Source organism: Panthera onca, chromosome A1 (assembly GCF_046562875.1).
Source record: "Panthera onca isolate mPanOnc1 chromosome A1, mPanOnc1 haplotype 2, whole genome shotgun sequence".
Lineage (NCBI taxonomy): Eukaryota > Metazoa > Chordata > Mammalia > Carnivora > Felidae > Panthera > Panthera onca.
In genome coordinates this window covers 217,195,551-217,207,945 of record NC_138339.1, presented here as the reverse complement: position 1 = coordinate 217,207,945, position 12,395 = coordinate 217,195,551, and the positions used below count along the sequence as shown (strand labels likewise).

Sequence of the window (12,395 nt, the reverse complement as noted above, 5' to 3'; positions counted from 1 at the left end):
CCCAGATTGAGGCAAAGGGGCTGGGCCCTTGCACTCTGCATATTGCATAATCAGTCATTTATGCATACTACAGAGAGGGGGTTTAATTTGGGGTGAGGCACCTTCCTTTGGTGAGGGTGATTGCTGGAGAAGGGAGCAGCTATGAGCCCAACAGTCCTAGCAATGGGGCGTTCAGGGTGTCTCAGTCTTAAGAAGCCATGGTTCTAGGCAGATTCCTATAGTATCAACTCTGGAAGATAATTGCTGTCACTCTGTGTGGATAAAGTGGAGGACCACAGAGCAGAAGACAATGCCATGGGATGAATTGCCTAAAGCTTCTACCTCTAAGGCTTCCAGCTGTAGTGAAAAATCAGCCTCAGGTTAATGAGGTATTCATGAGTAAGCCCAGAACACCTGAATTGACATTGTGCTAGGGTGACCATGAGGTACCATCTGCTTGTTACACATGTCCCAGGACTGGAAAAGCTGATGGAGTCAGAATGCCATGGTTTGGAGCAAAGGAAGCCTGAATATTCTTAGGAAGTTTTAAATCATAATCATGAATGTGAAGGAAGGGATGTCAGAGCACAATAGACTTCGATAATTTAGGTAATTATTTGCAATTATGGAAAGATAAAACTCCCAGAAGTGGGTAATATTCTGAGCGAAGGTTCACAGCAACAAATAGGGATGAGAGAGAGAGAAAACCCAGTTTGCTATTAGTAGTGGCAGATATATATTCTTCAAACCAGTTTCCTCTTTATTTTTTGAGATCTATCCATTATACTTGCATTTAGGTGGAGTCGTGGGACTTAATTCTGGCCAATGGAAAATGGATGGAAGTAATGTATATCACTTCTATGAGTGGCCTATAGAAACTTCCTTTCAAGATCAATCCCTCTTCCCTTTCTGACTGGTTGAATGGAGACAAGCTCTCAGCCCTTCTCCTCAGGGCAACCTAGACAATCATGTGGTGAACACAGCAGGCCTTCCAAAAGATGTCTACTAGAGAGCACCCTCCCTGCCACACACAGAACACCAAATTGAACTGTAAGGTGAGCAAGAAATAATTGTGTTGTTTTTATTTTATGTCATTTCATTGTGTTAAGTCACAAAGATTTCAAGCCTCACCTGATATGGCAGCTAGCAAATATCTCAATAAATATGCCCATCTTCGTGAGCCTGGAGAGATAGATGACATATCTAACTATGATAGCAACTGTTTGTATTTTTCTTTCCTACTATAATCTATCTTTTGTATACATATCTTTTTAGAAACTCCTGTGGTTACAAACTAGAGGCTGATAGGCTAGGTTGGGGCACAGATATTTTTATTTGGCCTGTGCAATATTGTCTGGATTCATTGTCAACACACACACACCTTTTCATGTCTGGCATCTCTGAAAAAGGCAGAATATCCATAACGCTATTGATGGCAACTATTGGCTTGGCCAAATAGAGGTCCCCTCTCAATAGAGCATGGGATCTCCATTTGCCACTATCCCCAACCCTCTTAACTGTATCATGGCCAGTCCACATCCCCTGTGTATGTTGTCTGCCAGGTCTCTGGAGCCCTTAGGACTTGTTGTTAGCCCCTTTCTTTGTAAAGAGTGCTGGGCTTTCTGAGAGGTGTTCTTTGGTTAGTTTGTTTCTCTAAGCATTTTCTCCCAATGACATTTCAAATGCCCTTCCAAGTTGTACAGGGCAAGATGGGGTTTTCCTCCTTCTGTGCATCTGCAGTACTAACGGATGCAGAATCAGCACTTCCTGTGGAATCTGAAAGCTGTCAAGCTTCTCCCCTGACTTTCCACTTAGGTGGTGGGAGGGCTTTATCAACTATACAAAATAACCAAAATGGACCTGCTGCATTCCTGCTGCATTTCTTTCCAATACATTTGAAACCTTTGTTCAGATATTGGACACGCAAGACAACAAGCGTCAAGACAATGGAGCCACCAAGAATTGTGACCCTTTATCTAGCCCTGGGTGTGGAACTATTAATTACTGCAGACTGTGCCTCACTTCCCTGATGCTGAGAACAACATAATGAAGCCCTGTGGAGACACTGAGAGAAAGAATACCTATCATTAACTCTTCACACAGACAGATAAGGCTGGGAAAGTGCAAACTTGGGTAAAACTCTTCTTTATGGATATCCAGGGAGATGAAGAGTGTTTCTTTAAAATAAAGCTTGTCTTAAAGAGAATCACTTTCAAGGATTACAGGTAGTAGTATATGAGTAACATGCTTTTAAGCAACAACTCACGGGGACAAAATGATATCCTTTATGGCCAAAGCACTCTGAAAAAATGGTTTACATTCTTCAAATATTATCATTTTTGTTTAATTTTTAGAGAATTGCAATAAGGTGGTCCCATTTCCTTATAGCTCTCTTTTGGTGACCTCATCCAAATTTAAGTTTCTAAATCTGAATGTAAATGAATGGATCAGACCTGTATAAGTCAGGGCCAGTGAGAGAAATGGGCACTTTGTAATAGAAGTAATTTCAAATTCCAGTAAAGCTCTGCTTGATTTCCCCCTTTTCCATCTAGCATGCTAATCTCCATCTGGCTGCAGTAGCAGCATCTGCCTTTAAAATGACCCTTTTCCTTCTCAGGAAGGAGAGCGAATTGTGCTCTCCATGTTTTAGGACTGCACCTCTTCTGGGTCACCCTCCTGGCTAATGTGCTTTTCTATGAGTAATATCATAATTCACAGTTTTTTCCCCTTTTTCTTTGAGACTAACTGGGTAATTCAAGTTTCATTTTCTCTCTCTGGGTATTTAAAGGCCAGCCCTTCAGACCAATTTTAGCCATCTGTTACTGGTGAGCCAATTTCTTGAGAGGCCTATTTGCAGAGCTGGTTCTGTAAGCTTGAGCCTGCTCCACCAGCCAGGCCCTCACACTGCATGTGGAATTTATTCAGACAAAGTCATTTTTTGAGCATAAAATGAATGTCATGGAGTCAGTATCACTGACTTTGTAGGCTATTTCCAGTACCAGTTAGGCACTGATTGGGCCTTTTACAGGGTCTCTAATATTACAGATTTGGTAAATATCAAGTATTAACCAAACTACTTCTGACACATTCCAACTCATGACTTCCTTCCTTTTTAATTGTGTGCAGAAATAGAACAGAATATGACAATAGGAAGATGTTACATGGTTCTATGATAGGTGACAGGATTAGGGAGAGGAAGCAACTCTCACAATATGTCTTATGCCATTTTGGTAATAAGCAAACGTGGAATTTGGATCCAAGCTAATGTAAATATATTCATATTGGTGCACGTATGTTCCTATTTTCATGTATGTTTTATGGAATCTGTCTCAGAATTTTGTGATCACAGCTCATATATATGACTAGGACATGAAATCTTGTGCATCTAATTGACAACAGGTGTCATCCTGTATATGGCAAATGAATCTGATATCCCATGTAGTGTTTCATATGTATGACCATCTACAAAATCCTATTTGTGAAATATAAAATTTGGATTTTGTATGTGCTTTGTTCTGAATCTGGAAAGAGATGGTATTTCTTAGTGTTTGTATTTCCTGATATGTAGCCCTGATTATTTGTAAAATTGAGGTATATAAAAATGATTGCTGGAAGCTTTACAATCTTTGACACAAAGGATAGGAAATGTCTAAGGAAGAAAGAGGCTTTGGAGTTATAATCAGACAGAATAAAACCCACAATTTTCTGGCTTCTGTAAATAATAGGAATATCACTGGTCATGGAGGTAGGTATAGAGTTGAAACAGTGATGGCAAGAGCTTTTTCTCCTCCTCTTTGGAACACATACATATTTGGTAACTATATTTTTTATTCATTTTGAGAGAGAGAGGGCAGAGAGGTAGGGAGAGAATCCCAAGCAGGCTCCCTGCTGTCAGTGTGGAGCCCAACGCAGTACCTGATTCCACAAACCATCAGATCATGACCTGAGCCGAAATCAAGAGTCAGATGCTCAATTGACTGAGCCACACTGTCAGTTGTGGGGTACCCCCACAACTATATTTTTTAAATCAATAATGGGGTCATGTAATATGATGATTTGAACATTCTTCAAGTCTCTATCTTTGATATGAAAATTTTATGTGTAATGGTACAGAAATTTAAATTCAGCTCTCAGAAAAACACATGTTCTTATTTTGAATTTCCCTTAATCCTCTAGGAGAATATTGATCTTATTAGCTAATGAGAGAGCTCTGGTGGGCACCTCTCTGTGTGTTGGTCTTCTAGACTCAGTCCCTTTATTTTGTTTTCCTTAGAATGGTAAGAATTTCAGGACTGGTAGGGGAAGAGTGTTATATTAGGGATGAAGCCAAATTAGAGAAAGCAGATCCCAAGAACTCATAAGAGAGATAAAAATCAGTCATTAGGTAACAATTTTCAGCTATTCATCATCAGTTTACCAATACATGGTACTGATGGACAAGCATCTTTCAGCTGAAGTTAACTAATACTTTTTAACAACAGTAATAGCAAATATCACTTATTAAATGCTCACTATATTCCAGACTTGCTAACCACCCTCTCTATCTTATTTAGCCCTTACAACATACATATGAGGCAGGTACCATTATCTTTTTACATAAGATGAAAGGAAACAGCTTTAGGGAGATTATTCTATTTCATTGATTCTGAGGCAAACGTTATTTTACATTTTATTTTCTTAGACATCATGCTGCATCTTCAAATTGATGGAATCTTATGACAGTTTTCATTGTCTGGTCATAAACATCAACAGTGCCAGGCTGAAAACTTGCAGAATGGGTGCCAAGTTTAGGGAAGAAAATCCCAGACGGGATAGTGGGATTTTTAACTCCCATGAAGCAAATAGTTGTGGAGGTGGTGAGAAAGGAGGCATATCAGACAGATTTAGCATCATTCCCAACACTTTTAAGTTAACTTTTAAATTAAAAGTAAGCTAGCTCTGCAGAACTGGAAACCGTGTGTCTTTTGTTCTCTGTGAATTTTCTTACAAAATGCAGCACTGTTCATGCTGTCAATAGACTGAGGATCACTGGATGATATGGTGTAGAAAACCACGGACATTCATGACTCTAACATGTTTCAGAAGAGTCAGATTCTACATGTCAACAAGTTTTAGAAATACCTTAACCAATTTCTTTATACAACATAGACATAGAAGTGATCCGTGACAAAAATCCATGGCTAATAAAATTTAAAGTAGCTCTTTCATTAATTCTAACATAAAATGTTTCAGACATAAAAAGCATTATGTCATAGTCTACAATCACTAGTATCTTTATTCAATAAAATAGAGATAAAGGTTTGTCTGGAGCTAGAGGCCAAGGTCAGAATGTCAGGCTACAAGGTATTCCCTAATGTTATGTTAAAAATTTCTTTCTTGAGGACAAGCATGGCAAGACCACTAATCTCTTTTTGGTGAAGACATCCTGAGACCAAGAAGTACTAATTATACTTATTACTATTATTTTATTTTCTAAGACAGGGTGAGAGAATCTTAAGCAGGCTCCATGCCCAGTGTGGAGCCCAATGTAGGGCTCCATCCCATGAACCGTGAGATCATGACCTGTGTCGAAATCAGGAATCAGATGCTTAACCAAATGAGCCACCCAGGCACAGATACTAATTATTATAATGCCATGTTCAACTTATACTGCATCTTAAAGTTTGCACAGCTCTTTCACTAATTTTGCTTCTTGACTTCTTACAACAATGTGATGAAGTAGAAATTGTTATCCCCTCATTTCCTGTAAAAACAGAGTGCCACATGAATTGTCACCACATATATTTGCTGACTTATGGTGGATTCCCTGGGAAAGAACTCTGAGTGGAAATGTTTCTGTAAGAAGTTTGTTGAAGAGTGCTCCCAGGAAGGTCCACTAGGGATGGGTGGGAACAGAATTGGGCACAGTGGCAGCTGAGCTGCAATAGAGACCTTAGGTGACCCCATGGAGAGCTTTGGAATCGGGATGGCCATTCAGACTTCACATAAGGCAAGGGGACAAGGCCTATGTCCCCTACATCAACTAGCCATTGGATGTGGACTGCTCTGAAAGAGGGGATGTAATCTTGGGTAAGGCCACTTGCTACCTTGAATTGATAACAATTACTGAACTCAGCTGTGAGCCATCAGCTGTCAATACTTTTAATAGCTGGCAACATGAACATTGATTCTGAAGATAGAGTCTGGGTAGCATACTACAGCATCCGCTAAAGCCTCCTTCTTACGCTTCTCATATCCACTTGTTTTGTATATAATAAGGTCACCCCATCTGAGAACTGTTCCTCTATGATTCTGGTACATCTCTTTCTCTGAGAAAACTTAGAAGGAGTGGGTACTCAGAAAAACTTAATCTCCTGCTGCTGCAGCTAGATTCAGGCTGTACTGATACTCTCCACCTCTCTTACTTATTCCCCTTTCCTTTGTTCGGCTACGACCTCACCTCTCCTAGGTGACATACCCAGTAGGGTGACACAGACCTTTATCCCTGAGAGGTATGAGCCTCTGACCATACCTGTCTCATGACATGGTTGCTGTAACAGTCTATTTACTGTTAATGCTGGGCAAGGAGTATTTGGACATACATCAGTGGATCACCTGGGTGTCAGATATCTGTCCCTACTGTGTGGCAGCAGTTCTATCTCCTTATGACAATCACAGTCTATCACCCCTAGCTATCTATCACTCACTCTTTTCCTTGCTTGGTCTCTTGACTCAAGGACCACAAAGTGGATGGCATATATCTCTGTGAATCACAATGGGATGCGGGGGCTGGGGGGTGTAGTGCTGAGGGATAGGGAATAGATTCCTCTGTCCTTGGGCACAGAAAAACAGCCATGGTTTAAAATAGCAATTAACTTATAAAAGAGCCAGCACCATAACTCTGCCAAATGTTGGAGGAACTGTAGGAACGCTCTCTGGGTCAGAAGGACTGGAGAAAAACAGGGTTTACATTCCCCCTCCACCCTAAAAGCACATGGGGGGATCCAGATACCAGAAAGAGCTTGCTGCCTAAGTGAGCTCTGTCTGGGTCTATAAACCCACACCAGCCCTGGTTACTCTGTGGCACAGAAAAAAAAAACACTTTTTTTTTTGCTTTCTTTTTTTTTTCCTTTAAAAGGTCTTGGTTTAAAAGAACAACTAACATATAAAAGAACCCAACTGCCGAAGAGGCAGAGGAGCTCCTGGAAAGCTTTCTGGGTAGAAGGGGCTGACCGACATGGTCTGTGCTCCCCACCTTCCCTCACATTGGAAGTAGAGACTAATGTACAGGCTGGGTATCTGAACTGGACGGCTGCCTCAGTGAGCCCTAGACCCCTAACCCATAACAGTCTCAACCATCTTATCCAGGTGTCCACAGGGTGGTACACACCAGGACACCCTTAATTAGTGTTCACTACAGCCCCAGCCTTTGTGCCAAGGTGACACAGGTGCAAAGCATAGTGGAACGTTCCAGGCCCACATCACTTTGACTTCCGATGGCTTGCTAAGGCACCCATTATGCACAGCACTCTGGAACCTCCCACCTGACATGTTTTGGGTCCAGTATTCCTGCTTTGACATGCCCTGTGTGGCCACCACAGCAGGCACTCCCTGCACTGAGCACCTTAGGATACCATGGCTTGTGCCCAGTACAGCTTGACCTGTCCCTCCATGTCACCCTCAGAGGAGAGATACCAAGAACAACCTGGCTAGCAACTATTTGAGCTCTCTTGCCAGGGCACATTTTGTGTTGAGAGCCCACAGTTCATACCAGACTGTACCCATGTTAGTTTTAGTTGCACAGAGTGCAGAGTGCCCCAGGACCTTCCGACTTGTGCCCATGTTGGCTCCAGTCACCCTTTAAGGGCGACTGTGTGGAGAGCCATCTATACCCCTAGTTTATACCCACTTCAGCTATACCCACCCTCTGCAGACCACTGGGTCCCCCCCAGGTAGCACCCACTTTAGGTTCAACTATACTGCCAGGGAACCCTCAACACAGAATGTTCAGGAACCTCCCAGCCCACACACTGCCTCAGCATCAGCTATGCTGTCAAGGCACCTCCTCCACAGAGCACCCTAGGACACCCCAGTTTGCACTTATTTCAGCTTCATCTGTCCTGCTAAGATGCCCTCAATACATAGAACCCTGGGACACCATAGCCTGCATTGAATTCAGCTTTAGCTGTCCTGACATGGTGCCCATTATCTGTAAGTCTCCAAGACCTGCAGCCCACAACTGCAGCCAGCCACAACTCCAGCCAGCAAGGAAAAGTCACTAAACATACACAGTCTACATGGGAAATGGCCAAACACAAGACCATTCCTTTAAATTTAGGAGAATTAGGGGGAGGGGAAGGAAAAAAAAAAAGAGGTTAGAGTGGGAAAGAGCCAAAGTAGAAGAGACTCTTAAAAACTGAGAACAAACTGAGGGTTGATGGGGGGTGGGAGGGAGGGGAGGTAGGTGATGGGCATTGAAGAGGGCATCTTTTGGGATGAGCACTGGGTGTTGTATGGAAGCCAATTTGACAATAAATTTCATATTTAAAAAAAAGAAAAATAAATTTAGGAGAATTATTTTGTTGCCTAATCCATAGAAAAAACACAAAGAGACAAAATGCAACAGAGATATATATTCCAAAACCAGGAATAAGAAAAAAACTTCCAAAAAATGACTAAATGAAATGGTGATAAGCAATATGCTTTATAAAAATTTAAAGTAATGATCATAAAGACACTTAATGGGCTGAAAAGAAGAGTAGAAGAACTCAGTGAGACCTTCAATAAAGAGGATGAAATACTAAAAAGATCAAATCAGAGTTGAAGAATACAATACTGAAATGAAAAACCTACTAGAGGAAACCAACAGTAGATTAGAGGATGCAGACTGTATCAGCAATCTGGAAGACAACGTAAAGGAAAGCACACAAGCTGAGGAGCAAAAAGAAAAGAATTTAAAAATGAAGATAGGGGCACCTGGGTGGCTCAGTCAGGTGAGCATCTGACTCCAGCTCAGGTCATGATCTCATGGTTTGTGAGTTCAAGCCCCAAGTCAGGCTCTGTGCTGACAGCTCAGAGCCTGGAGATGCTTCAGATTCTGTGTCTCCCTCTCTCTCTCTCTCTGCCCCTCCCCTGCTCACACACACACTCTCTCTCTCACTCAAAATAAACATAAAAAAATGAAGATAGATCTCTTGAACAACATCAAACATTGACATTTGTATGGGTCTCAGAGGAAGAGTGAAAGGGGTAATAAAATCATTTGAAGAAATAATAGCTGAAAACTTCCCTATAGAAGGAAATAGATGTCCAGTTCCAAAAAGCACAAAGAGTTCCAAACAATATGAACCTGAGGAGGTCCATACCATGACACATCATGTCAAAGGTTAAAGAGAGAATATTACAAGCAGCAATAGAGAAGCAAAAAGTTACCTACAAGACAAAACCTAGAAGGTAATTAGCTGAATTTTTAGCAGAAGCTTTGAAAGCTGCAATGCAGTGGAATGATATACTCAAAGTGCTGAAAGAAAAAACCCACAATCAAGAATACCAAGCAAGGTTATCATGCAGATTTGAAGGAGAGAGAGTTGCTCAGTTAAACAAAAGTTAAAGGAGACAATCACCACTAAACCAGTCTTAAAAGAAATGTTAAATTCACTTCTATAAGTGGAAAAGAAATGACCTTAAATAAATGTAAGAAAATGATGAATAAAAATATAAAGTATGACAGCATATTCATAAAATGTGGAGGAGATAGTTAAAAAAAGGAAGTTTTTTTAATGTATTTTAACTTAAATGATCAGTGACCATCAACTTAATAAAGACTGCTGTTTACTTAGGATGTTATCTATAAATCTCATGGTATCCAAAAATGCAAAATGTATAATTGATACAAAAAAATAAAGAGAACAAAAGCCAAACATAACACTACAGAAATTCATCCAAATCAAAGAAGAGTAAAGGAACAGAGAGGAACTACAAAAACCACCAGAAAAAAAATGCAAATAAGTACATATCTATCAATGATTACTTTAAATGTAAGTGGTCTAAATGCTCCAATCAACAAACATGGGTTGGTGGAATGAATAAAAATATAAGGCCCATTTATATCCTGCCTACAGGAGACTCACTTCAGACCTAGAGACATATACAGACTAAAAGTGAAAGTATGGAAAATATTTACCATGAAAATGGAAGCAAAAATAAATTTGGGGTAGCAATACTTAGATAAAAAATAGACTTTAAAACAAAGATTGTAACAAGGGACAAAAAAGGGTATTTCATAATGATAAAGGAAATCAATTCAACAGGAGGATATAACAATTTTAAATGTCTATGCACCCAACACTGGCACCTTTTAAATACATAAAGCAAATATTAATGGAGATGAAGAGAGAAACTGTTGACAGTACAGTAAGAGAGGGGGACTATAATACCCTGCTAACATCAATGGATAGATGATTTCTATCATTCAGGTAGAAAGTCAACAAGGAAACAGTGTCTTTGAATGACACATAAGACTAATTGGACATACCATATATATTCAGAACATTCCATCCAAACACAACAGAACCCCATTCTTTTCAAGTGCATATGGGACATTCTCCAGAGCAGATCACATGTTAAGCCACAAAACAAGCCTCTAGAAATTTAAGATTAAAATAATACATCTTGGGGCGCCTGGGTGGCGCAGTCGGTTAAGCGTCCGACTTCAGCCAGGTCACGATCTCGCGGTCTGTGAGTTCGAGCCCCGCGTCAGGCTCTGGGCTGATGGCTCGGAGCCTGGAGCCTGTTTCCGATTCTGTGTCTCCCTCTCTCTCTGCCCCTTCCCCGTTCATGCTCTGTCTCTCTCTGTCCCAAAAATAAATAAAAAACGTTGAAAAAAAAAAAAAAATTAAAAAAAAAAAAAAACAAAACAGCGGTGCATTCCACTATGCTTTGACTGGAGGCATCATCTGTGGCCTTTAAAAAAAAAAAAAAAAAAAAAAAAAAAAAAAAAATGAGATAAAATAATACATCTTTTCTGACCATAATGATATGAAATTAGAAATCAATCACAAGAAAAACTAGATGGCACCAGAGTGCATTATGCTAAGTGAAATAAGTCAGAAAAAAGACAAATATCTTATGATTTCACTAACATGGGGGAAGAAAAGGAAAAATAAGATAAAAACAGAGGGAAGCAAATAAGAAGAGACTCTTGAATATAGAGAACAAACAAGGTTGCTGGAGGGGAATTAGTGGGGGGATGGGCTAAATGGGTGATGGGCATTAAAGAGGGCAGTTGTTGATCACTGGGTGTTACATGTAAGTGATAGTGATTCATCACTAAATTCTACTCATGAAACCAATACTACACTATATGTTAACTAACTTGAATTTAACCAACCTTAAGTTAAATATGTTAATTAATTTAACTAGCTTGAATATTATATGTTAACTTGAATTAAATTAGTTAGATGGTAAAAGGAAAAAAAAAAAAAGGAAAAAATGCAAACACATGAAGGGTAAACATGACATTAAACTACAAATGGACCAATGCAGGGGCACCTAGGTGGCTCAGTCAGTTAAGCGTCTGACTTCAGCTCAGGTCATGATCAGGTCCATGAGTTCAAGCCCCGCGTTGGGCTCTGTGCTGCCAGCTCAGAGCCTGGAACCTATTTCAGATTCTGTGTCTCCCTCTCTCTCTCTGCCCCTCCCCTGCTCATGCTCTGTCTCTCTGTCTCTGAGAAATGAATAAACCTTAAAAAAATAAATTGTAAAAAAACAACAAATGGAGCAATGAAGCAATCAAGAAGAAATAAGAACAAACAAAACCCCAAAACCAAAAAAACCAAATGGAAACAAATGGAAATGAAAACACAGTGGTCCAAAATCTTTGGGACTCAGCAAAAACAATTCTAAGAGAGAAACATACGGTTATACAGGCCTACCTTAAGAAACAAGGAAAAGCCTAAATAAACCATCTAAGTTTATACCTAAAGGAACTAAAAAAAGATGAAAACCCAAGGCAAGTAGAAGGAAGAAAATAATAAAGATCAGAGAAGAAATAAATGAATTGGAGACTAAAAAAGCAATAGATCAATGAAATCAAGAGCTGGTTCTTTGTAAAGATAAATAAAATAGATAAACCCTTAGCAAGACTCACCAAGAAAAAAAGAGAAAGGACCCAAATAAATAAAATCAGTAATGAGAGAGGAGAAGTAACAACTGACACCACAAAAATACAAAGGATCATAGGAGAATACTAGGAAAAATGACACACCAACAAATTAGCCAACCTAGAAGAAATGGACACATTCCTAGAACCATACCATCTTCTAAAATGAATGAGGAAGAAATAGAAACTTGAATAGATTGATTACTAGTAATGGTATTGAATCAGTTATCCAAAATACCCCCCAAAAAGTTCAGGATCAGATGGATTCACAATTGTA

General features: G+C 39.9%; 1 long non-coding RNA gene across 1 annotated transcript in view; it reads left to right on the top strand.

Moving 5' to 3' along the window:
• The window catches only part of LOC132682082 (uncharacterized), a 306,131-nt gene extending 297,697 nt beyond the window's left edge, over window positions 1–8,434 (top strand). The window contains exon 5 of the long non-coding RNA XR_009611457.3: window positions 777–8,434. This is a non-coding gene — a long non-coding RNA (uncharacterized LOC132682082). The remainder of the gene's footprint in view (window positions 1–776) is intronic.
• Window positions 8,435–12,395: the final 3,961 nt, after the last annotated feature.